This window comes from Leopardus geoffroyi, chromosome D1 (assembly GCF_018350155.1).
Source record: "Leopardus geoffroyi isolate Oge1 chromosome D1, O.geoffroyi_Oge1_pat1.0, whole genome shotgun sequence".
Lineage (NCBI taxonomy): Eukaryota > Metazoa > Chordata > Mammalia > Carnivora > Felidae > Leopardus > Leopardus geoffroyi.
In genome coordinates this window covers 93,870,260-93,898,061 of record NC_059329.1, presented here as the reverse complement: position 1 = coordinate 93,898,061, position 27,802 = coordinate 93,870,260, and the positions used below count along the sequence as shown (strand labels likewise).

Here is a 27,802-nt window from a genome sequence, read left to right as displayed (position 1 = left end):
TAAGTAAACATTAAAAAAACAAACATGTTCGATACAAATAAGTAAACAAGTAAACAAACAAGTAAACATTAAAAAAACAACATGTTTGATAGCTTCCATATGATTATGTCCTTGTAGTAGGCTCTGAGGAAATGCCTATGAATAGGATAGTCAAGTTTCCTGTCCACAAGAAACTTACATTCTTGTAAGAGAGGACAGTTCAGCAGTTATTAAATATAATGGGCATGACCACGTGAGGCAATCTTAGCTGCTTTGAAGGAAATGAAGTAAGGAACTGTAATAGTGATGAGACCTAGGGTACATAAAGGGGGAAGATGGTTTGATGCTTTAGGCAATGGACTTGGGGGAGGCTTGTTTTAGAAGGTCACATTTGGAGTGAGATCATTGGGAAGAAAAGAAACATGAAAAAAGCTTGGGAAAGCACCTCCAGATGAAAGGAGACCAAGTCCAACTACCCAGAGGAAAGAATCAGAGTGCTCCTCTAAAGGTTCCAAAAGAAATCCAGGATTTCTAGAATATAAAGAACAAGGTTTGAAAAGAAGGCAGAGGTCTGATTATGGAAGACTTCTCAGAAAATGAGAAGAGTTTGGATTTTATTCTGAGTGAACTTGGAAGACTTTGAAGTATTTAAGCAATAAGATGTTATTATCTGATACATATTTTTAGAAAAATTGCTCTGGGTTATAAACAGGTATATAAGGATATAGGGAAATCATTTAGGCAGCTATGGTGGCAATCCACATGATCCATGATGGTAACTTAGACTAGGTTGCTTACAGTGGAATTGAGGAGAGTTGGGTGATATATTTTTGGAAATAGAACCAAAAAGGTATATTGATTGAGTGAGTGTGGGGATGAGGGAAGTAGAGTGAAGAATCATATATAAGTATTTGTTGTAAGACACTAGGTAGGTATTGATGCCATTGACTAAGATGAAGAAGGCAAGGGAAACAGCGGATTGCAGAAATGAGAAGTGAGAACCAGAGTTCCATTGAGATATACTTATTTTGAAATGATTATTAGACATCCAATAGAAAATGCTATGTTTAATAAATGAGGTTAAACTCACAAGAGAGATCAGGGCTGGAGAAAGAATTTGGGGAATCATTAACATATAGATATGATTTCAAACCATGGGACAAAATGAGATCATCATGGAGAGAGTGTGGATAAAGAACTGATGAAGGCCCAGGACCAACACTGGACTGCTCTCATATTCATAGCTCAAAGAGAGAAGGAGCTAACAAAGGAAACTGAAAGATTGCTGTTGAAAAAGATGGGAAACCCGCACTGACACAGAGCAAAGAGAAGAAAGTATTTCCACAGGAGAATATTCACCTATGTGAATTGCTGTCAAAAGCCCAAATAAGATAAGGCAGGTAAGGCAACATTGGATGAGCCCACCAAAAGGTCACTGGCAACCTGGACAACAGTGATTTCTGTGGAATAGTAGAAATGAAAATCAGTGTTGAGGCTGGTACAGAATAAACAGGAGGTGAGGAAATGGAAGTGATGAATAGGGACAATATGTTTGAAGAGTTTTGCTACGAAGGGAAATAAGTAGATGAAGCAGTAGCTGGATAGGATCTGGATTAAAAGACTTTTTAAAATCTTTATTATGAGCAGTCTTGCCACTTCAAACCATTATTTACATTTTAATCTTTCCAATCCTGAAGGTCATAAAAGTTTGGAAAACTTCCTATGGTAGGGAGAATAATATAAACATGGCTCAACAAATTGCAGAAGAACCACTATTTACTGAGGGTCTACGCTTTGTAAGACAGATGCTGGGATCTAGGGATAGGGAGATAAATGCATTATTTTATTCAAAATGTAATGTTTAATGAGCATCTACTGTATGTCAATTTCTATCCTAGGTGCTGGAGTTTCAATAGTGGAATAAACAAGCAAGCAGAAAACCCTCCTTTCTTGGTGGTGCTTTTATTCTAAAGGGGTGGAGGCAGACGTATAGTAAATTAACAAATGAGTAAAATAGTTTATAGGAAAAAGTGCTATGAAGAAAAATACAACAAGTAAGGCCTATCAGTAGGACTGGAAGGTGGGGCGATGTAAAAGTCTTCGAAGGTACAGACAAAAACACCATGTTACCGAGCAGTAGAATCTGTGAGTTCAAGGCCCTGAAGTAGAGTCTTCTCAGACCAAGTTTAGAAAAGATTTTGAGGAGGAGAGAGAAAGAAACTGATGCTTTGTGTAGGTTAGCTCTTTGGAACAAGGTCATTTTTGATTTTGACAAGAGCAGTTCAGTAGAATGATAGACGAGGAAGCCTGGTTGGAGTGAGTATAAGAGAGAAGGGAGGGAATTAATTGGAGATAAAGGGTGTAGAAAATTCTTTCAAGAAGTTTTGTTATAAAGAGAAGCAGAGAAATGGGATGGTGCCTGGAGGGCAATGGGGTTCAGAGAGGGATGGTTTAAAAGATAGAACTATAATGGTATGTTTGAACACTGAGGGGATTTCTCCAGCAGTGAAAAAAATTGTTGAAGTAGTATCCCCTAAGAGGTGAGAGGGGCTGGGAAGTGAAAGGTTTGGGGGTGGATGCAGCCCATCAACCATAGCCACAGGAAGAAAGGTGTATGGGCTTGGATACCTGTGTGTCTGTGGTGGGAGCTTGGGAGAGCTCTCTGATTGATCCTCCTTAGTGATAGAGGCAGCAAGTTATCAAATGAGAGGAAAGAGAAGGGGATTTTGAAGGTTTGCTGAGATCAGAGAAGGCAGGAAACACTCATCTAAATAGTGAAAAGGCTAGATAATAGGGTTGCCAGGAGCCCCTGGGGGTTGGTGGCATGCATGAAAATGAGACAATTCAGGGTGGCTTCATGATTTTCTAGCTATGCTCAGTGTGCAGAGAAGTGGGCAGGGAGTACAGAGAACATCCCTTCCTTCATAATAGCTCAGGGAAGATGAAAGGAAAGCATAAACAATAAAACAAAAATTAGAGGATATATGTTAATTGCTTAATCAAATTACAACACCTGCAGTGGGGAGTTAGAGTTGAGAACAAGAACTCTGGTTGACTTGGGTGATGGATAAGTGAAGATTATACAAAGAAAGATGCTCGAGATAGTAATAAGCAGGTAAGGATGGGGAAACATGTTTCTGAAAATGCTAGTATATTCATCATCTCATAAGTTTTGTTATCATTTTTATCAAAGCCAAGATGGACAGTAAATCTGTAGTAGTCTGAATGATGACATAGTGGTATATTCCAATGTACAACATAAGATACACTATTACTTATAGCTTTATTACTTTTATTGCCCTCATTTAATAGATGATTACTTAGCACTGTGTTGAGTTTTCATTAATTACCATTTCTGTGTCTCAATTTGAGAAATTTACATAGGCAGCTATCCTTCTTCCTATTTATAAATAAGGAAACCAATACACTTATTATTAAGTCACTTGCCCATGACCATAGAACTAACTAGTAATTAGAAGAAACGGGATTTAGACCCAGATGTGTCTGATGCCTGTGTTACTCCAGATAATCAAAACAATGCCACAAGCCATGGTATTGGAAGCTGTTCATACTCAGGCAGAGGCAGGAACAAAGGTTTTTATTGGTACCTTTGAATGCTGTATCAAGCAAGTTGATGATTTCTAAATTACAGCTCTCCCTAAGGTCCTGTACAAATAGAACACCATTTTGTATTTCTTGCCATATGCTGGTTCTCCAAGTTGAGATTGAGATGTTGAATTACTGTGAACATGTGATACTGTAGCTGAAAAGCAGAGGTTCAAAAGGACCCATAAAAGTCAGGTCAGAGACCTGCAGTGCTCACTAGTTTGATAGTATTTACAATTTCAGAAGACAGCTCTGTTTGCTCTTCAGAAGAGATTTTAATTGTGCCACAGAAAGGGGTGGCACAGTCCTCAAGTCTTCTGTCCTGTCAGAGAGACCTTAGGAGTATACAACTTATTTGTTCCTTACACACCAAGGTCAATGATGGTGTTATCTCTCACAGTCAATCCCATCAATACTGAGAGGGAGTCTAGAGGATGAAATAAACAAATGGTGTGCTCCCGGTTTGTTTTGTCCTTCTTTCTTAAAAGATAGACTTATGATCACAGGGTTTGGGGTGATGATAAAAACCAGGAGGTGAGAGCCAACCCTTGTAGCCTGTCACGGGACAAGTAGCACCAGCCCATTACAGTGTCAAAATAAAATGTCTTATTGTCTTCAGACCTGGCTGAAATTTATCTCTTGACAGTCTGTGAAATTGGGTCTTGTAGTTATTGACAACTTGTCAGTGTATTGGAGAAAGCTGTGTGGCACATGGAGAGTAGTTGTTAACAAAGTTGAGGGAGGTGCCTAGAAAGTTAGCTGCATATTTTGAAGACAACCACATCCAGTTTTCTTAAAGGGGAGGAACAAAAATTCAAAGAAAGCATCCACTTGGGTCATTACAAATGTAATATTAATGTAACTTTTTTTTTAAATCATATTTGCAGGATTTTATTTATTTTTTTTCAACGTTTATTTATTTTTGGGACAGAGAGAGACAGAGCATGAACAGAGGAGGGGCAGAGAGAGAGGGAGACACAGAATCGGAAAGAGGCTCCAGGCTCTGAGCCATCAGCCCAGAGCCTGATGCGGGGCTCGAACTCACAGACCGCGAGATCGTGACCTGGCTGAAGTCGGACGCTTAACCGACTGCGCCACCCAGGCGCCCCAACTATTTTTTTTTTAATTTTATCTATTTTGAGAGAGAGAGAGAGCAAGAAGGGGATGGGCAGAGAGAGAGAAGGAGAGAGAGAGAATCCCAGGCAGGCTCCATGTTGTTAGCACAGAGCCCAATATGGGGCTCAATCCCATGAACTGTGAGATCGTGACCTGAGCTGAAATCAAGAGATGGATGCTTAACAAACTGAGCCACCCAGGCACCCCTTCATGTAGCTATTTTTGATGAATTATAGAAAAAAGGAGAGATTTTTTTTTTTTTATTCTACCCAACTCAAATCCAGAAGTCCTCTTTAATTTTCTGTAATGTGGGTAAAGGAAGGAAATTTTCAAATTTGAGGCTGGCTTCTCTCTGTCTTCTAGCACAAAACTAGGGTATGCCTTTCTTCCTACCTGCATGGTGCTGTGTTTTTGAGAAATAATGACTGTTTCTAGTATTACATATAGCAATCAGATGCAGACATTTGTGGAACTAAAATGAAATGAAATGACCAAAGTCAAAATATGCAGATACATGCGACTCACATATAATTGTGTATGGTGATCTTGATGTCTTTATTAAAAATGGCTGTAACATTTATGATCTCACTTACTTTTCTAGAATCTCAGAACTGCTCCATTAAAGGCAGTTTTTATCTCCACTCTCCTTAAAAGGGAGCAGTTTTATGTCACTGCCTTAGTTCACAGTTTGCATTGGAGATGATGCTCTGTGATTTCTGAGAGTAAATCAAAAAAGGTGCTACATTTGCAAATGTCTTCTGTCACTTTGTAGGTTGCCTTTTAGTTTTGTTGATTGTTTCCTTCACTGTGCAGAAGTTTTTTATCTTGATGAAGTCCTAATCCTTCATTTTTGCTTTTGTTTCCCTTGCATCCAGTGACATGTGTTGTAATAAGTTACTATGGCCAAGGTAAGAGAGATTGCTGCCTGTATTCTTCTCTAGGATTTTGATGGTTTCCTGTCTCACATTTAGATCTTTCTTCCATTTTGAACTTACTTTTGTGTATGGTGTAAGAAAGTGGTCCAGTTTCATTCTTCTGCATGTTTCTGTCCAGTTTTCCCAACACTATTTGTTGAAGAGACTGTCTTTTTTCCATCGGCTATTCTTTCCTGCTTTGTCGAGGATTAGTTGACCAGAACCATGAGATACCACCTCATACCTGTCAGAATAACTCAAATTAACAATACAAGAAACAGCAAGTATTGGTGAAGATGCAGAGAAAAGGGAACCCTCTTGCACTGGTGGTGGGACGGCAAACTGCTGCAGCCACTCTGGAAAAGAGTATGGAAATTCCTCAAAAAGTTGAAAATAGAACTATCCTCCAATCCAGAAATTGCACTACTAATATTTATCCAAAGAATAGAAAATATAGATTTGAAAGGGTACATGCATCCCAATGTTTATAGCAGCATTATAGCAACAATAGCCAAACTATGGAAAGAGCCCAAATGTCCATCAACTGATGAATGGATAAAGAAGATGTGGTATATACATACAATGGAATATTACTCAGTGATCAAAAGGAATGCAATCTTGGCATTTGCAACAATGCGGTTGGAGCTAGAGTGTATTATGCCAAGTGAAATAAGTCAGATGGAGATACATGATTTCGTTCATGTGTGGAATTTAAGAAACGAAACAGGTGAACATGTGGGAAGGGACAAAAACAAGGAGAGAGAGGGAAACAAGCCATAAGAGACTCTTAATGGCAGAGAGCAAACTGAGGGTGGATGGAGGTCAGTGTGTGGGGGATAGACTACCTGGGTAATGGGTACTAAGGAGGGCACTTGTTCTGTTGTTCACTGGGTGTTATATGTAAGTGATGAATCACTAAATTCTACTCCTGAAAACAGTAGTACACTATATGTTAACTAAAATTTAAATAAAATTAAAAAACAAAAAACAAGAAAAGGTGCTGTAGCTTCTGTTTGCCTCTCTCTTGGAACGTGTGCCAAGGGAGCCCCGAGCTGATATGCAAGAAGTCTAGCTTCCCTGCATCTGTGTTGCTAGAGAGTTCAGCGATAGAGATGGTAGAGCTGGAGCTGGAGAGCAACTCAAATGGAGAAGGAGAGGGGCGCCTGGGTGGCGCAGTCGGTTGAGCGTCCGACTTCAGCCAGGTCACGATCTCGCGGTCCGTGAGTTCGAGCCCCGCGTCAGGCTCTGGGCTGATGGCTCAGAGCCTGGAACCTGTTTCCGATTCTGTGTCTCCCTCTCTCTCTGCCCCTCCCCCGTTCATGCTCTGTCTCTCTCTGCCCCCCAAAAAATAAATAAACGTTGAAAAAAAATTAAAAAAAAAAAACAAATGGAGAAGGAGATGGAGATGGAGAAAGAGAGGGACCCAAGGAACGCCAACTGCCCTGCCCTCCCCCACCCCACTGCAACTGGAGCCTTCCATCCCAGGTTCCAGACATTTGAATGAGTATGTGACCCTTCAGATGATTTCAGCCCTATTCTTCAAGCCAGTCAGCTGAGACAAAGTGGAACAAAATAAGCCCTTCTTGAAATGCAGCTTCATGAGCAGAATAAATATTTTGTTTTGTTTTCTTTTGTTTTCTCATGACTATCACATTTTGATGTGGCTTGTTACACAGCAGCAGGTAACAAGAATGGTGGTAAGCTTTTTTCTGTTTTATTAATGTAAACAAGAGAAACCCTATGCATCTAGAAATTATCACTCTATAGCACTGAAGGTGAGCGGTAGGACATTAGGGACATCGTAGGGCCCTGGTTTTCCTAGAAGTTCAGGAAACTTACCATTGTCAAGTAGCAAGGCCAGAACAACAGGAATCTGATTTCTAGGACTCTGCTTTATCCTGTGTAAACACAATGAAACTTTATTATTTGTTAAAAGAGCAACCTCTTGGTATATTGTACACTTGAAACTAATATAGCACTGTAAATTAACTGTACTGGAATTAAAACAAAAAAATTTTTGAAAGAGTAATCTCAAAATAAACAATGAATCTGACAATCTAATGAACCCTATACATCTCACATTTCTGAACTGATTTAGCAATAGTTTGACCAAACTGAAATTAAATATTGTTTGCCTGAGCATTAGAATCTTGACAACTATATCCATGGGTTTTGTGAAATTTATATAAGATAGTGAAGAACCTCAACAAGGATCCTGGGAAAATAACTCCGTTGTAGACTGAGGATGGAAATAATGCCTTAGTTATCTCCACACTCCCAAAACTAGTATTTAGTACACCCAGGATTTCTAGTTTCATGTATGAACAAATCTGTCGCTCAAATATTTACATACCCTCATAATTGCATGTCAAGTAGAATATTAAGACTTTTTTTTTTAACAAGGACCTGAGAAACCAAGTCAATCTGGTTTAAAAATGAATGGCTCTCAAAATTCAAAATTCCAGAGGCTGATCCAATAGGTCAAGTGATGTGAGCAGACCTTGTTTCCTCACTCTCTTTTTACTTCTGAACTTAAGTCTGTGGGTTTGCTTTATTTGCAACATACTTTCACCATAGCTCTTCTAAGAATCTTAAATCTGTAATATCCCTAATCATTCTCCTCTCCCAAGTACTGAACAAAAGTTCTTGTTTAGCTAGGTCAAGTTAGGGGGTGTATATTTTGCTAAAGCATTTCTGGGAGCCAGGTAATGGGATTGTGGATTAGCTAAACTCAGCCTTCAATCTGGGTTATAAAGTAAAGAGAGTGTCCCCTACAGTATGGTCTGAACAGAGAATGGGTTCCATATTCCCCAATCCATTAGAGTATTATTATTATAAGATAGGGTGTTGGATCCTGGGTGACTAGACCTAAAAATGTCTTGTCTACCTCTAATATTGATTTAGGAACCAGTATATATTTGAATATCTAGGAAACACCAGCACTTTCTAGTGAGCTAACCTTGCACTTTTATGGATTACTTTAAATATTTTTTTGAGCAATGCAATGCAGTGCTAATTATTTATGTGAGTTTTCTGCATAGGAGTTTTTGCACTTTTACAGCTTTTGGAGAGAGGAAAAAAATATATAATTTTGAGTCATCTGTAATATCCCCAGTGCTCTCTGCTGTAAAATCTTTGGATGAAGTAACGTAATAAGTTGGGGAGGCTTGAGAATCCACTGGCTTATGATTTATCCAACTGCAAATTATACTAGTTCAACTGGGTAATAAGAATAATAATAATACATGCTTAGGGAACATAATTCACAGTGGAAGAATAAAGGGAGAATTTCCCTCTGTTTCCATGGGCTTCAGAGAATGCTTATTAGCCAGGTGACTGATGTGCTTCTTTGAGTGGTGTCACTAAACATGTGAAGAACAAGGGTGGTTATGAAACTATTTCAATTAGGTGGTGTACATCCTGGGGATGTGAGAAGCTTAAAGAATAATTGGGTCACTGGAAAAGTCACATTTCTTGGAAGCATGTTTTTAAACCAAAGCTTTAGAAATATTCTTATCCTACTGAAATATTTCTTATTCTACTGAATATGTTTGCATTTTAAGTCAGGGCAAGGATGAGCTCAGTGTGTAGACACATTCGTCAAATTTATAAGAAAATGGAGCCTATGAGAAGGTTAATATTTTTAGTAAAATTAGAAAAAGACCATTGGGAAGGGGAAATAGAAAGAAATCCATATAATAATTAAAGTTAGGTTTTGATCAATTACCTGATTATACTTAAGTAGCAAGAAAAAAATAAGAACCATATAGGCAATCTATAATTATTTCTGAAGTACATATTTACAGATTGGGAAAACATTCTCTTGAATTTATTATGAAGTGGTTTTATGCTTAGGATGATAAAGCCACACCTAATGGAGGCAATAGTTGATTGGCTAGTAGTTTATTATTTTTGGTTAAAATGCAGGATATTATTTTTGGTTTAAGCGAGATTGTGTTTTTTTTTTTTTTTTTAATTCTGGTTTTCACACATAGGCATGGTATGACTTTAGGACACACTATTTTTAAGAGTTCCGTCACTCCATTTCTTCATATGTAAAATGAGACTGATAATAATACCTAACTTCTAGGCCTGTTGAAGAATCAAATGTGCTAATATGTGTAGTATGTTTTCAGCAGTTCCTGCCATATATCAAATACCACAGAAATATTAAGTACTTAGCTGGTAGTTTGGCTGGCTAAAGTATTGGAGGCCACCTACCTGTTCTTTTTGAGTTTTGAAGGAAGTTACTCAATTTTTTACCCTAGATTTTAGTATTTTATTGAATTCCAATTCCATTATAATTCTGAATCCTTTTTGCATTGTCTTTTATCTTCAAAAGTTTCTTCAGCTTTTTCTTTTCTCCCACCAATATTTTGAAATTTATGAAGATGTTCTTTGGTGTGAGCCTTTCTTCAACCATTGTGATGGGCACATGAGTGTCCGTTAAACCTGGAAATGTATGTTCTTTATTTCTGTGAAATTGAAATATTATTTTGATCATTTTCTTCCCTCCATGTTTATTCTTCATGGTCTCTGCAATCTTTATTATCAGGATATTAATCTGTCAGGACTGATGCTTAAATTTCTCATCTCTTCTTTCTCATTTTTTATGTCTTTTCTATTCTCTCTCTATTCTGAAATGCTTAGTCTACTTTATTATATGATCCTCAACACAAGAATGGGACTCAGTCTGTGGTATACAATGAGTGCTAAAGAAATGTAGCTTTTTCCTCTTCTCTTTCTCTCTCTCTCCTTTTCTTTCTGCAGTTGCTTCCTCTTATTCTACTTTATTATTATTGCTTCCCAAGCAATATGTTCAATTTCTGGGTTTTTTAAATTAAATTCTTTGGTTTCTGTATTCCATCTCTGCATCTAGTATATGTGGACCTCTGTTCTCAGTCCAGGGAAATATTAAACAATGTAGAAGGGAACCAGAAAGGTTTTTGTAAACTATCATTTATTAAACACCCACTATAAAACAGAGAATCTGTTAAATTGGCTTCCTCTAAAGCATTATCACAGTCCCAAAAACCTTTACGATAACTTTAGTGTTTTATATGTTTTATTTATCTTTTAAGAGAGCACAAGTGAGGGAGGGACAGAGAGAGGAGGGACAGGGGATCTGAAGCAGGGTCTGTGCTGGGAGGCTGACAGCAGTGAGTCTAGTTGGAACTCACAAACTGTGAGATCATGACCTGAACTCATGACCTGAGCCGAAGTCAGATGCTTAACAGACTGAGCCACCTGGGTGCCCCATAATATAACTTTAGTTTTAAATAATTTTAGAAATAAAGACATCAAGGTGCAGAGAGATTGCAAAATTTAGCAAAAATTACAAAATGAGATTTGAACCCTGTGATTTCAACCTCTAGAACCCATGCCTTAATTTCTACACAATGCTGCAGTGACACAGAAGTAAATTCCAAAAAGGCCTGTCGGTACCGTGGAGGGAAACCCAGCTCATTAATGGTATCTGGGACACGCCAGGCCAATGTCAGCTAAAAAGTATGGGCAATGCACACCCTTTATGCAACTGCTGTGTATATGTCCCATAGCAAAGGTGGTCTCCTGACGTGTACAGTTGGCCTGACTTCTGAGCTGTTGTGATTTTCTGGCTTCTCCAGCACAGCTTTGAGAATGGAATGTAGCAAAATGACTTCTCCTAACTGAAATGCTCACCAGGGAAGGACAAAGGAAGACGCAAGCTTGTTATTTTACTCAGGTACAGGGATTTTTCATTTTGGTGAACACAAAGGAAAATGAATGTAGTGGTAAAAAAGCCTGGTGGATGTGTACTCTGTACTAATCCTCCTGTGGCTAATGATGTATTTGAAATGTGTTTTTCTCCATGTAGGAGAGTGACGTACTTTAATGCAAATTCTCCCTCCTTGACCTCCCAATGACTTTCCATCAAATGAAATAATATTTCTATTGTGATTTATAATGCACGCATGCCATGACTTACAACTGTGAGGAATTTTCATTCATTTATCTATCCATCATTCCATTCAACCCATAACTTTTAGGTTGAACCAAATGAAATTGCATATACTCAACTGTTTGTGAACTGAGGAATTGTAATTTCCTTCTTTTTAATTTTTTTAATGTTTATTTTTGAGAGAGAGAGAGAGAGAGAGAGAGACAGAGCACAAGCAGAGGAGGGACAGAGAGAGAGGGAGACATAGAATCTGAAGCAGGCTCCAGGCTCTGAGCTATCAGCACAGAGCCCGAAGTGGGGCTTGGACCCACGAACCCTGAAATCATGACCTGAGCTGAAGTCTGACGCTCAACCAACTGAGCCACCCAGGTGCCCATGGGAATGGTAATTGCATATGGTTAAAAATAAAACTTACTGAATTCTGAATAAGAGTCACTGAAAGATTAAAATGTATTAGACATAAGCATAGATGATTTGAGCGAGAAGATTATGTTTCTCCATATATGTTGTTGAGTGTCTCCTGTGCCTTAGACTCTGAAGATACAGTGCTAAACAAAATAGGTGTAGTCTGCGCCTACATGCTGGCTCAAATCTTTTGGAAGAATGGAAATATACCTAAAACCACTGTAGTATAAGAAAGAGGAAATTTCCAGGGCCCTTGAGTGGCTCAGTCAGTTAAGCCTCTAGCTCTTGATTTCGGCTCAGGTCATGATCTCAAGGTTGTGGGATAGAGCCCCACGTATGGCTCTGCACTAAGCATGGAGCCTGCTTGAGATCCTCTCTCCCTCTCCTTTTTCTCCTCCCCACCCCCTCTCTCAAAATAAATAAATAAATAAATAAACAAACAAACAAACAAACAAACAAACATTTAACCAAAAAAAGAGAGGAAATTGCCCTAAAATGGTATTGGAATTCAAAAGAGAATATGTCTCTCTAAAGGAACTTAGAGCAGGTTTTATGGGGAAGGAGGTATTCCACTGGTCCTTGAATATTGGATAGGGCCTAGTGAGGAAGAGCACACCAGTTGGAGGGAACTGTAAATATGCCTAGGTAGGTGTTCAATTCTTATGGGACACAGTTATGAGCCTTGCACATAAATTGTTTCTAATTGGTCAGGGAGGTGAAATATAAAGAATTTTAAGACAGGCAGAAAAATATGTGAGTTCACTATAGGTATGTATGTATTTGTTTTTCTTTATGCAAAAGGGATAATTCATTGGACTGTAGGAATCAGGAAGGGCTTCTCAGTCAAGATTTTATCTGCTTTGCTTAGAAAGAAAAATATAATTTATGTGGGTGGATAATGGACAAAAGCAACTCTAAGTTGAAGGAAAGCCAGTAGGTAAGGCATGGCAGTGAAGAAGTACATGGAATATTTAAGAGACAGAAACATGGTCTGATGAGCCTGAAGCTCACAGATGATAGAGATGAGGCTATTCATAAATGCTGGACTGAAAAAAGGAGAGGTTTGATAGCCATGTGGAGCAGTCTGTGTTATATTCAGTGTGGCATTACTGAAAGTATATGAATGGAGGCTACTTTTTCCAAAAAGAGCTAAGGGTGCAGAACTAGAGGAAGATCTGTGACCAGATCATCATTGTCTTGTATTAAAATACAATGGTAGGGGTGCCTTGGTGGCTCAGTTGGTTGAGAACCTGACTTCAGCTCAGGTCATGATCTTGTGGTTTGTGAGTCCAAGCCCATGTTGGGCTTGCTGCTGTCAATACAGAGTCCGCTTCAGATCCTCTGCCCCACTTTCTCTCTGCCCCTCCCCCACTTGCACTTTCTCAAAAATAAATAAACATGAAAAAAATACAATGGCATTCAGTATTGTATGGTAGAAAGAAAAGTGAATTTGGAGCTAAAAGATATGGGCCAATTGATTAATGCCTCTAAAAGTTATCTTCCTCAACACCCCCCCCAACATAAACGTTAGCAATTCCTTTGTCTAGTTCACAAGGCCATTGTCAAGAATATATATATTCAAGACAATGATGATTATCTCCTTCAGACAAATGTGAAAGTCTGATTGAAAATTCTGAAAGTCTGATTCAAAATTGAAAGTCTGGCATTTTAAAGGAGTAAATTTAGACAAAGGTGAATGTCACTGGAGTGAATGCTTCTTAATAACCAGCCAGTCACCACCCTGATTCACAGATGATGGGTATTGATCAAGTGTGTATCATCTGTGACCACAGTCAAGCCTCTCCCTCAATCCATAACTGATGTCATGGCTGAGCGTTGTCCTAAAAACTTCCCCAGTTGGAAGAGATCATAGAGCAACAAAACAGTCCTATTCTGCTTAGACTTCTTTCAGGTGTTTATATGGACTTTGCCAAAAGTTTCTTAGCCATTGCACCATGTGGGGCAGACAAGGTGAAGATACCCTCATAATCAATGGGCAAAGACAAATGATGAAATGGAGCCTAGAAAGTTTCAGTGCAATTAATTGGAAAAACATTCATCTGAAATCGAGATGACTTGACATTTAGTCCAATTCTGACTTTAAAGCTCTGAACTTAGAGATTGTTCTTTTTTCCTCTTCCTCCTCTTACCTTCTCTCTTAGCTGTGAGTTTTGGAATACATACTTACTTATGGTATCTTTTAAAATAGTTAACCTCAAAATCTTCACTGTGAAGGACTTATCACCATTTTGCAAGGAGGAAATCTGAGACTCAGAGAAGGGTTGTTCTATGCAAAAGAAACTCAGAGAAGTAAGTGACTGTACTGATTCAAATTGAGGTCAGCCTGACTACAAAGTCAGTTATTTTTTAACTCTACTATGCTGCTGCTTATATTTAAAACAAATGGAGGGGTGCCTGGGTGGCTCATTGGGTTAAGCATACAACTTCGGCTCAGGTCATGATCTCATGGTTTGTGGGTTCAAGCCCCCCTTCAGGCTCTGTGTTGACAGCTTGGAGCCTGGAGCCTGCTTCAGATTCTGTGTCTCCCTCTCTCTCTGCTCCTCTCCCGCTTGCACTCTGTCTCTTTCTCTCTCTCTCTCTCTCTCAAAAGTAAAGTAAATATTTAAAAAATTTTAAAATAAAATAAGCTATAAAAATAAAACAAATGGATAACACAGAACTTCCCTGATACTATTTTACTCCACATATATAATCGCAAAACAATGCTAAGATGCACAAAACTAAACATTATAGAATTGTTTGGGATAGGAGAAAATTATCGGGAAAAGAACATAATTAAAAATGTCCAGTAGTAGGGGATTGGTGAAATAAATTATAATAATTCTGTAAAGTGAAATATTATATGGTCCTTGAAAACAGTGAGGTAAGCCCGTATGTGTTGATGTGCAAAGATTCTAGCTTTCTTTGCCAACTATAACCAAAGCAGAATAATATAAATTATATGATTTCAATTTACAAGAATGATAGGATACTATATTTGTTTATAAGCATATAAAAGGAAGGATGTCAAAGAAACTGCTAATACTGGTAACTTCTAGGTAGAGAGAAACAGAGACTTTTATTATGCATCTACTGTATATTTTATTGATTTTATTACATGCATATTGTTATTTATTTTTTTAAGAATCAAAATTAGATCATATAAATTGAGAGAGTATCTATGATTACTCACAACTCCCAAATTCCACATTTGAAAATTATCTCACTTTGAACAACTCCAATATATAATTTCTGAATACGGTTCCCTGTGGCCAAAATTTGAGACACTTGCATGTGTATGAAAAATGTATGTGTGTGTGATGTTACTTTCAGGGCGACAGCTGGATGGGGGAAAACGGTCAAAGGCTGACTCCCAGCATATGGCCTCACAGGTTTCTTGATTCCTGCACACAGAGCATTCTGGGCAAGGTCAAGGGCAGGCAAGAAAGTGATTCGTTAAACTTCTGTGGTTGATGCGCACTAGTTGGATGCTGCAAGCCAGCATCTTGTACCTGCAGACCCTGGGCTGTAGCCCTTTGTTTAAAGGACAAAGATCATTTCAAGTAAGGAACCTGAAAACCACATGCGTAGAGATGAAGAGCCAACAGTGCAGATGGCAGACAGAATCGGAATCCCATTGCTCAGATGCAAGTTCCAATGTTTGGAAAAAAAGACATTGTAATTAATAATAGTATTTCTAAGTCTGAGCTTGACTCCTACACACTTGAAGGAATTTAGCTTAATAACAATGGTCACGTTTTAATTTGTTATTCATTTAGAGGGAACACGGTGTTTTATAGTATTTTGTCTATAACCAGCAAATACTGATCCTCCGTTCCCAAGAAGCTTGCCATTATATAAACACACTTTTTTCCCCCCTTTTTGGTCAGGCTAAATGAAAATCCATGTCCAAAATTTTATTTACAGGTAAGATTAATAATATTAGCTAATGGATCAGGAAAAAGACTCAATGTCTTGAAGAAAGACATGATAGCCTCTTAAAGTAGTGTAAAGTAATTTTCCATGTATTTATTTCCCTTTTACTCATTATTTATAGGTGAGTTATGGAAAATTGGAAATATATTTTGATTTTGTATCAAAGTTACCAGTTTATTTTGTTTATTTTGTTTATTTTTAGTTTTAATTTTTTAATATTTATTTTGAGAGAGAGAAAGAAAGACAGAGGCAGAGACAAAGCATGAGAAGGGGAGAGGCAGAAAGAGAGGGAGACACAAAATCTGAAGCAGACTCTAGGCTCCAAACTGTCAGCACAGAACCCGATGCAGGGCTCAAACTCACCAAACACGAGATCATGACCTGAGCCGAAATTAGATGGTTAACTGACAAGGCCACCTAGATGATCCCAAAGTTACCATTTTAGTTTATCTAATAAGATATTCTTTTGTTCTTTTTCTAACCTGCTAACTGTGGATTATCTCTAAGACTCATAGATCTTTTCTGTGTATCTCTTTGCTTTAATGGTTTCATTTACGACCAAGAATCCCTATGGTTTCCAGATCTACATTTGTTCTGTTTTGTTTGTTTGTTTGTTTGTTTGTTTGTTTACTTATTTATTTAGAAAGCACACATGCGTGAGCAGAGGAGGGGCAGAGAGAAAGGGAGAAAGAAAGTCCCAAGCAGGCTTTACTGTCAACATGAGCTGAATGCAGGGCTTGTTCCCACAAACCTTGAAATCATGACCTGAGCTGAAATCAAGAGTCAGATGCTTAACCAACTGAACCACCCAGGTGCCCCTCCAATATGCATTTCTAACTAGATTTCCCACCATCTCTCCAGGACCTTACCTTAATTTTCCATAGAATATCTTCTCTCAGATTTCTCATATTAATCTGGAACATACTTTTTCAAAACCAACCTCATTTTAGCTCATTGCCTACCTCGGTCCACCTCACCCTCTTCATTTCCATTCATATATCCCAATCACAGACTCTTCTTTCTTTCTTACTCCAAAATTTTAGAGTCATTTTTCATCAGACTTTCATCATTGTTGATTTTCACCTAGATTTGCTAATAGTCTCCCTTCTTAAGTATTCTGTTCTTCCACGGTTGTTACCATTGTTTAAATTCTCATTTTCTTAAAAGCTATCTGGTATCACTGTATCCAAATTATTCTCTATTGCCTGCCCACTGATCCAATTTGTTCAGCGATACTGCCTGAATCCTATCATGTATGGTATCTATGGTGGTCCATCAGAGCCTTCCTTATTCCTCTGCTTTCCCCAAGTCAGCTGTCATATTTAATTCTCATTGCTCTCTTTTACACTAACTTTTCTAAATACAAACTCTTCATTTATTATAACTTTTCTAAAGACCCTGGGCTTTTGCAGGACTGAGTCTCATTGCTTATCACAAAATCATTGATCCCATCAATTAAAAGTTTATGTCCTCACAACATAGCTAAAGTGATCTCTCTCATCCTAACATATTATTTTTCTTTTGCTTTCCAAACTCATTCATTGTTTTAAAATCAGCATTCTTTATGTGAACTTTTGTGAACTTAGACATTCAGTTTGTACTATATTCTTGACATGTAACTTGACAAAATGCATGACCATACTATTTTGAACATCTGGTACAGCTCTGTTCTTGAGTTTAGGCTCCTTTGGCAATGAGACATTTATTCTTTTCTCTCCTTTATTGTAATGGTTTTGCCACCCTGATTATTGTCCAGACCCCCTACCCAAGGCATGCGAAGTGACTAGTGAAATTTACGTATTTTCTATAAAGTAGATCCCCAAAGCCTGGGTATAATACCAAAGTACCCCTATGTTCAAGTTCCAAAAATTCTTGAAGAAAATCATCATTTGGGGGACCTACATATACTCAACATATGCTAATACTAAATTTTAAAATAATATATTTTCATGTTATTATTTTAGGAACATAGGAGGAAAGGACACATTTTTCTTTGAACTACCAGTTGTCTTAGGTAATTTTTACCTAACTTGTTTTGCTACTTTTCTCTTAGATGAAAATGGCATAATTATTTCTTAAAATCCTACAGGTCTAATTGGAAGATTTTAAACATTTTTTTTTCTGAAATCAAAATTGGCCTTTTATAACCCAAGAATAAAATATATGACTTTTCTTTTGAAAATATTTGCAATTATATTACTTCTATTTTGATAATTAAGGATATATCATAAATACTCTCCTCAAATAAACATGTTAATTTTATAAGAAAATGGAAGGATTTCTTTTTTAAACTGCTTATGCAAAAATTTCTACCTGACACAAAATAACTCTGCTGTGACTTTCTACATAATTACTATGTTCATTTTTTTTCCTGCATTTCTAATAGTAACAAAAATGAGTATGGAGAAATAAAGATTCCATACCTGGTAATCATTGCTAAATATTTTGCATTCTCTGCTGCAGTGTTCTGGTGAAATATATCTATATCTATATCTATATCTATATCTATATCTATATCTATATCTATATCTATATCTAATCTATATCTATATCTATATCTATATCTATCTATTTCTTTTTAGAGTGTGTCATTGCTTTGTAAGATCACAAGTCATTGAGTGCTACCAAGGGAAGGAACCATTGTGAAAACACAGATGAAGAACCTCAATCTTAAATTAGGTGGGAAGGGTTGGAGTAGAGAAATTATCTTTAGTAAAAGGTGTGTTGTTTAATGAAGAATTGAGGAGGTAGAAGGAAGAAAGTGGGAGCTATTTCAAGAGAAATGAATTAGAACTCAGTACATGGTTCTTGGGTCATTTGTCCAGTACTTGCTCCCAGGACAGATACCAAACCTTATTTACTAATATTGTCACCTTTTGTGGCTTTGGCACTAACTTATGGTTACAGACTTTGAGTCAGGATCTGATTTTCTTATAGCTCTGGCTTCCCTAGATTATTTGACGGGTTTCACTACTGTTCTTAAAGAACATAATTGAATGTTCTAACAGCTTTACTTGTAGAAATAAGTCTCATAGATTTGCCTAATAGTTCCCAAGAGCCCTTAGACGTTAGCACTTGTAATGCTTGTAGTAGAGAGACCTATTATTTGGAATTTCCCAGTTTCACAGACTGATATAGTTTCTATTTTCTCCCTTCCATCCTATACGAATGAAGAGGTATTTTTTGTTTTTGTTTGGTTTGGTTTGTTTGTTTTTATAGGTAACACTGTGCAGAATTGTGAGTCTCATAATGGATAACTAGAGACATGATGGCTAGTAAGGCTATCCAGGAAAATAACATATGCCTGACCATTCTTACATCCCCTAGTCCCTGTAGATCACTTTTCTTGATGTTATTTTTTTTAACTGATGTATAATTAACATACAATGTTATATTAGTTTCAGGTATACAACATATTGGTTCAACAAGTCTATACATTACTCAGTGCTCACTATGATAAGTGTACTTACAATCTGTCACCATATAATATTGTTATGAGATTATTGATTATATTCCCTATGCTGTACTTTCTGTCTCCATGACTTACATATTTTATAAATGGAAGTTTGTACCTCTTAATCCCTTTATCTATTTCACCCATCTCCCCAACCACCTTCTGCTGGCTTTTGTGAGAATCGCTCTAATTCCTAACTTCAAAGTATCTTTGTACTTTATATTTGTTGAACTTATTTATTTGTCTGCATGTTTGTTCCCCAAATATCCCAAAATCTATAGTCCAGTGTCTATACGTCTTTCATTATTAGATTCTTAGCATGTATTGGTTGCCCTTCAACTAATGCAAGACTTCTGAATTATGATTATGCCATCTATAGGGGACTGATTTGTGAACCACTTCCCTGATGAAGGCTATTTCAGTGCTCTGTTGGTTTAATAACACAAGACATTAATACAGAAATGGGCATATTTGGAAAAAGAACATTTATTTTTTAAAGTTTTTTTTTATGAAAGTAAATGAGAGGTGTGGAAGCTAGTAAGAGTTCTTTAAAAGTATATTCAAGATATTTTATTCCTAATTCTAGAAGTATTTGTATTTGTAATAGATGATGTAAAAAGTACATAAAAGCACAAAGAAGTTGAAAACAACCAGCATTTCCACCAGTTAAGTATATCCAATTTGATAACATTTTGGTATATACCTTTTAAAATATATACCACACTTCCTGGTTAAAATCATGGACTCTATTTCTAGACAGTCTTGTTTTAAACCTTTGCTCTATCACTTCCTAAGAGTATAACTTTAGACAATATACTTAACCTCTCTGTGCCTCAAGTTTCCTGATTCATAATAAGGGCTGTAGTAGTACTGACCTATTTATTTGGTTTCCTGTGAAGATTAAATCAGTTAATCCATGCATAGATTTTCAATTTATGACTGGGTATATTGATGTAGTTTGTTACTGTTACTGATAATAAGGATGATGTTACTATGTACTAGATCGATGGACTTGAAAATTCTCTTCTTTTCTTTCAGTTGCTTAGATAAACTCCTTTTAACTGCAGTCATTTTTGAACGGAATAGTTTCATTTACTTAGTTTAGGAACTAGCAAAGCTTACTAAGAAGTATTTCTTACTCATTTCTTTTTTCTTTTTTTTGTGAGCCCCTAAAACTTTTAAACAATAATAATTGCATTATTTCTTAAGGGTTTTTGAGAAACACCTTGCATTACTTCTTGTAGCTTCTTGTAACTTCTTGTGTTCTTGTGCATTTTTGGTTGATTCTTTCAAAGGTGAGTGAACTGAGATATCTGATAATTCAAACATTTTTAAACCTCTCCTTTTGGACTTAAAACACAACAAAAAAGGCCATTTCTTTTCTTTGGCTATTAAACTTCTTTTCCCACTAGCCCACACGCCTGCTCAACTTGCTTATCATTGTTGAGGAATAAACTTTAATCATACAGAGAAACCTTATTCCATTCTTTTACTTCCTCCTGGAAACATCTCTATGGATGTTATAATTATTTCAATGGATAAAAATAATGAAATACGTCATTTTTTCCCCAGTAATCAAATTAAACAAGCACTAGAGTAGAGCTGAGAGTAGAAATATCTTTGGCCACATGTTGGAGAAGTAGTAAAACATTTGAAGTTTATTGCCTAATGATTGATTCTTAGAGTTATGTTAAGTGTAAATTCGAAAAGTATGCAGAGCTTCAGAGCTACTTGGTGGAGCGAGGGAAACAAAGATGAGTTCACCAAAGCCACCAGAGGGGAAAAAAAGCCCTAGCCTTTTTACCAGCTAGAACAAAACTCATGAGATTGCAGGGCTTTACCTCCATGCATTGAATCATCACATTCCATTTGAATGTTAAAAAAACATGAGTAGCCTCTTTGCTATCTAGGAGACCATACTGAACCCAATTCATTCTCTGTTCCAGAAGGAAGAGAAGGGAGTCTAGCATGAGAAGATCATCTCTCTTCATGAGGCAGCTTTATTTCCCATCCTGCACCATCCACCTACAGATCTCACTGAATTAACAGAGGGACTTCATGAAATTCAGGTGTGTTTCATTACAAAAGGTAAATTACTTGCATATTCATTTTCTAAATATTTTTTCAACTGGAATATAACCTTTCTGTTGGTTGCGAACCTTTTGCACAGATAATATTTCTTCTAAGTGTTTCTGATGGTGATTTTATGGAAGCCAGGGCAAAGTTGCATCTGGAGTACAGGAAGTGCACGTGCATATGGGATTATGCATTCCAGCAGCACTATGCTTGGTTCATATTCTGTATGTTCAGAAGCAACTCTAATTCTTCATATTTTCAAGCAACACTTCTTGGACTCCCAAGATATAAGAACACTTGGGAGAAATTAACTGATTCAAGAGAATAACTTAATGATTTTCTAAATGTGAAAGATTCAGACACAGTATTTACTAGAGGAGACTGCTGTAAAATCATTACAGTTTATTATCAACAGCATACAATGCTCTTTTAAACCAAGATATTTTGCTTTATTACCCCCAAAGTAGCTGCATGTGCTGTATTCCCTTATACCAGAATGCTCGTGGTAGGGGAAAATCTTTAAATAATCCTCATCCGGAGCAAGGAAAACAAAAGGACTCACAGCCCTTCATCACATAGGCCCCGAGTGACAAATTACAGCTCATATTGTGGTAATTTTCCAAACAAATCAAGACCTCTGATTAAATAAGTTGGGCCTTAGGCTTCCTGTGATTCTAAAGACTATCAATAGAAGCATTGTGGCACAGTCTTATTAGACTCATTGGAGCTATAATTAGCCATTGGAGAGAAACAAAAATGTAAAAAAAAAAAAAAAAATCCATCATGATTAATTTTCACAGGATGTCTTGGAAACCTTACAGGAGGAATTAGTAGTCTGCCTATTTATAATTAACAGATCGCAAACACTAATGCATTTTCCCAACAGGGACTATTTAAATGGAAAGCTTTGTTGATGTGAGACTTAAATACATAGACTTGAGTCCCTGGAAGATGTGTGTTACAGAGATTTTAGGACAATGCAGTATGTTCTCTTGATTGGAAGTTCTTTTGGTTGCTTCTACTTGAAGTGGTCCTAGGGGAGAATCCCCTTGGCTTCCTTTAGCTAAGGCAGCATGTGCAATATGGGGACTTGGATCTCATGTTCACCTCAGAGAGAATCCTGCAGCCAGCGCAGACACATCAGAAAGGAATTAGCACTTTAGTTAAGTGTTAGCATCCAATTTCTAACATGGTTATATGTGGAATTTTGTGATCACCTCAGCCAATCAAAATTGACAAAAGAACTCAAATTTACATATATGGGAATAGGTGATTATCATAGAAAGCATTAAAGTATTTGAGCTGACACACAATAGGGTGTTAATGTCTCTCTAGGGCTATAAGGTAATAAAATCATATTTTATAATAATTCTAATTTGTGAATACTAACTTCAAAAGAGAACATACTGCATAAAAACTGCCAATGGAATAAATTTGCCCCTGCCTCTAACCTTGTCCAGACCACTTATAGGGTATCCATTCTAGATAACATGATTCCACATCATGAATTCTTTGGCAAACACTGCTTTATCATACAGTTAAGAGCCACTGTAATCTAGCCACTCTTTATGGTTGCAGTCTTAATCTTCTATATTTTCTAGTGTTGCCCCGATTTTATTAGTTACTTAACTTTTCAGGACCTTCCCATATTCTTTTTTACTGTCTTTGCTCTTTTCAATCTGAAAAAAATGTTGCTCAACCTTTAAATTCTTTAAAACTCAGGCACATATAGAACTCTTACTTGAATTTGTTTTGGCCTATCATTGCCTGTTGCAGCCTCTTGGCTGCAATAATATACCCCACATATGTGCTAATATGACATCTAGTGTGTGACTCTATTATCATGTCTATAGATTTGTACTGTAACACTTGGTAGACATGGATTTTGTCCAGAGAATATCTGCTCCATATATGTATGTTATGACTTTGGGAGGTATCTAACTCAATAAATGTTGAATAAAAAGACTTGTCAACGTATATAGTTAACAGGTATTTAGTATACTTGTTTATTTCATCTTATGAAAACATTCGTGTGTTTTCTATGTTCCCATTTAACATGGATTCAACAAAGGATGAGTTTTTTTTCTGAATTGAGCTGACAAGTAGCACTAAATCTTAGAAATATATCTGAATTACAGAGGAGCAGAGTAACTTTATTTTAAAAATCTCATTGACTTACTGAGCATGCCACTTAAGAGGGAGAGATGGAGAGAGAGGTGAGAGTGAGAGAGATGAAGGATGTATTTAAGAAGTTGCTAAAGTAAATTTATGACCTTCATTTTTATTGTATTGCACCTGAAGAGCATGGAAATTAGGATGGGGGGAAGCCCAAACCACTTTAGATATTGGTGTGTAATGGGCTGTGTACATTTTGGATGACAGAGACTAGTTACCAGTAAGGAGAGACTAAACTGATTTCTGGCTCATACCTTTCCTAAAGTAAACATTATATTTGTTATAACAAAAGTTTAATTTTATTTCAGTCATTTGCTAGACTAAACTATTTATAGCTATAGATGTTAAATAATGAAAGGATGGTCTATGACTTCAGACTTGATTTCTTTCACTTTCTTACCTGTGAACCCCACTTATCCATGAGCTTATAATTTTTTTAATTTGCATTTTTACGAGAAATGTTAGTGCCTCTCAGATTATCTTTTTTATACCTAAGTATGTATCTTATATCCATGGTATTTTAGGAGATTTGAAGGGAGAAACATTATAAGTTAATAAACTATTTTCTTAAAACTGCTAGAGAAACTCTCATTGTTGGCAAGTGAAATGGGCCTTACAGGTCACAGAACAAAATTAGAGGACAAAAAATAAAAATGAGGAGAAAAGTTACATCTTTGCTCATTAACTCAATTCTTTTACGTGGGGCCTGATCTCATGAACCGTGAGACTATGACCTGAGCAGCTGAAATTGACTCAGATGCTGAACTATCTGAGCCACCCAGGCACCCCTCATTATTCAATTCTTAACAGTAGTAGCAGTATCACTCAAGCTACCTGCTAGTAAATATGGCATCCTTGGTATATTTTCTCGTATTTAATTGTGATATTTTTATTCCTGAAAATGTTGAGAACTTAAACATTTGCAGCAAGTATTGAGGTTGCATTTATCCTCAGAGGTAAGTGAGACTGCAAATCTTAGAGCACCAGAGTATACTCAGATGGCCCGCCAAGTCAGAGGCAAAGAACTTTAGAAGGGAGAAAGGAAGAGAAACAAATGTTTAGTTGCTTGATTAAAATTGAATACACATCCAGCTGCTTTGAATTCATCCTGAGGAAAAGTAGAGCCCCACACCGGTGATGTATGCCTATGGGGAAGTGCTTTTTGGAATAACCTGAGGACTCAGGGACAAAATCACTCAACGGAGAACACAGAAATTAGGTTCAAACTAAGCTTTGGGTGTCTATGGTGAACTTCCACAATTACATAACATCTCTAGTTAATTTTCTCATTTTTAAAATGGCAATAGGATTAGCTGGTTCACCAGGTTGTAAGGAATAAATAAGATAACATATATAAAGGCAATGTTTTTCATCTTATAAGATGAGATAAGAGAGAAATTGAAAGCTATAGATATAGATATCTGTATATCAGTCTCTTTTCTCCCATGCAAAGAGTTCTGTGCCTGGGCTGGCTGCTGTCATTTGTCTTACTTTCACTCCACTTGTCCCTTTTTGGAAATCCCAAACGTAAAAAATTGTAGTGTGATCACTTAGGGGAAAACAAACAAACAAACAAACAAAAAACCTGACTTGGCTTCATGCTCAACTATTTCCAATCCCTGTTGCAGTGTGCTTTTTGTTTTTAAGTAAAAGCTAAATTATGTACCTCTAATCAAACCTTTGTAAATTGTCAAATTGACTTCTGGATTAAGATAGCAGATTGAGCACATGCTTTTTACATCCTTTCCATTTATATTTAAATGTCATTATGACAGGAAAAGAATAGATCTGCAACACAGACCAGTATCAGAGGGCATGTCTTAGATAGTTCAGATGTTTTGAAGAACTTTATAAGTAAGAAAATACATGGGATCACATTGATAGATAAACCAGAAGAGAGAATACTGCCCCTGCAGATGTGTGGTGGAGAAGAACCATTCTTTTCCACGTAGTTGCGGACTCTTCTAGCTTGCTGTCAGCAAGTACAAAGAGCAGGAGCGGACAGTGGGGATAGACTTTTGGGTGACTAACTACAGAACTATGCCCTCAAGAGCAAGACAAGTCAGATCCCCTGTTTCCTTCCTTTTTCCCTCTGTTCCTCCTCCTGACCCTATTCAACGACTGTTACAGAGCGCTGTGCCAGAAAGGATTTTGTAATCCAGAAAATATGTAAATTTCTCTAAAGAAACTGAAAAATATGGAAGGGTAGGGTTTTGTTTCTCAGTGTTCATGCTGGCATCTGAGAGATAAGCCTGGCAGAGACTGAGGCATAGAAGGAAATACTCTGAAGCTCTTCAACACCAAATAAAAGCCACCTCATTTTGATATGGAGGTGGAGGGCCTCATAGCACCTGTCTGCCCCCTAGCTAGCAATGACAATACCAACATTTCTGTATAAGAGAAACACAGAAGGGGTTGTCTCAATTCAAGGGAGGATCTAGCAACCTTGACTCAGAGCTAGTTTTGCAAAAATGAATCACAGTTCTGAATTAGATAATTTGCTTATTACAGGTGGTTTAGGGGGAGGAAATCCTAATGAAGATTTGGGAACTTGTCCTGCATTCACATCCCCATGGCAAGCATGCTTTATCTTTGATGTGTGTGTTTATTTGGGGTGGCTAAGAAAACAGTATTAAAAGTTATGGAGCAGAGAAAGTAATATAAACCCAAATTTCTCCCTCTTGATCCCTACTACCTACACAAATGCTGCCAGGTAACATAGCTTTACTTTGCTTTCAAGGTTTTTTATCTGTTCTTCTATTCATTTTTTTTATGTTTATTTATTTATTTTGAAAGAGATAGAAAGTGAGCAGGGGAGAAGGGCAGAGAGAGAGAGGGAGAGAGAATCTCAACAGGCTCCGTGCTCAGTGCAGAGCCCGATGTGGGGCTCAATCCTACCACTGCAAGAGCATGACCTGAGCCAAAATCAAGAGTCTGATGCTTAACCGACTGAACCACCCAGGTGCCCCCAGTTCTTTTATTCAGAGCAGAAGTCAGGTGGGGTAGATTGTTTGCTAATAAACAATCAAAAAAGAATTCAGAAAGGCACACAATATACCTTTATATCTCACTTACAAATCTGAACATTGGTTGGAGTGTCTCTGATTCAGGTTCAGTGTCTCTAAGCATCAGCTGTGGTGGCTCTAAGGCTCATATCTGTGTGTGGAGCTCAAAGACTATGGCTACTTAAGATATTTTCTTCTCATGATGATGGCATAGGCAAAGATGACAAGCTTAATAAACATACAGGCTATTTCAGGCATCTGCTCAAGTCATTTCCACTAACATCTCATTGGCCAAAACAAGTCACAGGGCCAAAACTAATATCCATGGTTGGAAAAGTTTACTCAGTACACCATGGGGCCATGACAATGGTGTACATACAGGGAAATGATTCCAGTGGAATGAATATTTGTAGCTAATAATTCAATTCGTTACAGCAAAAGAGACCCAAATTCAAAATTGAAACCTTACCAACTTTCAGCACCATTCAGCGTGGTCCTTCATCTTTCAAGTAAGGTTATATCCAGAGGTCAACATTTTAGGAAGATTACCAGGAAAGAATAAAAGACACCAACATTCACGTATCATTTGGAAGAGGTTATTGGATTTTATAGGAATGCAGACAAACCTGATTTCCCATGGAAGTTCCTTTCTTCTTAACTCATTTTCTTTCCAATATCCACTGCTCCTCTAATTCTACAGATGGCTGTGTGTGAAAGGATGATAATGCGTGATGGAGGGATTTGCATAAAGGTTGAAGTGAAATTTGCATTGTCCTAGATGCACCAGTCTATTTTAGACAGAACCTGGCAAATCATTTGGGATTTAATGAAAAATATCTGAGTAGGATATGAAGCTGTTTTCCTAGGAACAGTTGAAATTATATTGTCTTGAGTCATTTGAGAAGACAGCACCGCTGTCCATCCTACCAGAGGATAGTGAATAGTCCTGGAGCTTCCGGTGAAGCACTTGTTTTTCATCTCAAATGAAGATTTCTTGATAGTATCTATGCCCAGTGTACAAAGGCATTGTTTAAAAAGGATTGTACAGTGATGAGAAAACATTAAATCGCATATTTTGAAAAAGAGTAAATGGTGGCTATGGATCATTTCTCTCATAAACTATACCAAGAGATGCCATTGCAGGGACATCAATAAGATCCCTAATAATACCCTTTAGCAGTATCACTCCTCTTAA

General features: G+C 37.2%; 1 protein-coding gene across 5 annotated transcripts in view; it reads left to right on the top strand.

The window, feature by feature from the left end:
• Positions 1–27,802, top strand: part of LRRC4C (leucine rich repeat containing 4C) — a 1,189,111-nt gene that overhangs the window by 586,083 nt on the left and 575,226 nt on the right. For 4 of the 5 annotated variants that reach the window (XM_045485014.1, XM_045485011.1, XM_045485013.1 and 1 more), the window contains one exon: positions 21,298–21,420. The gene's annotated coding sequence lies outside the window, so the exon portion shown is untranslated. Of the gene's footprint in view, positions 1–21,297; positions 21,440–27,802 lie in introns of all 5 variants that reach the window. The other variant, XM_045485012.1, reaches the window with a different exon arrangement.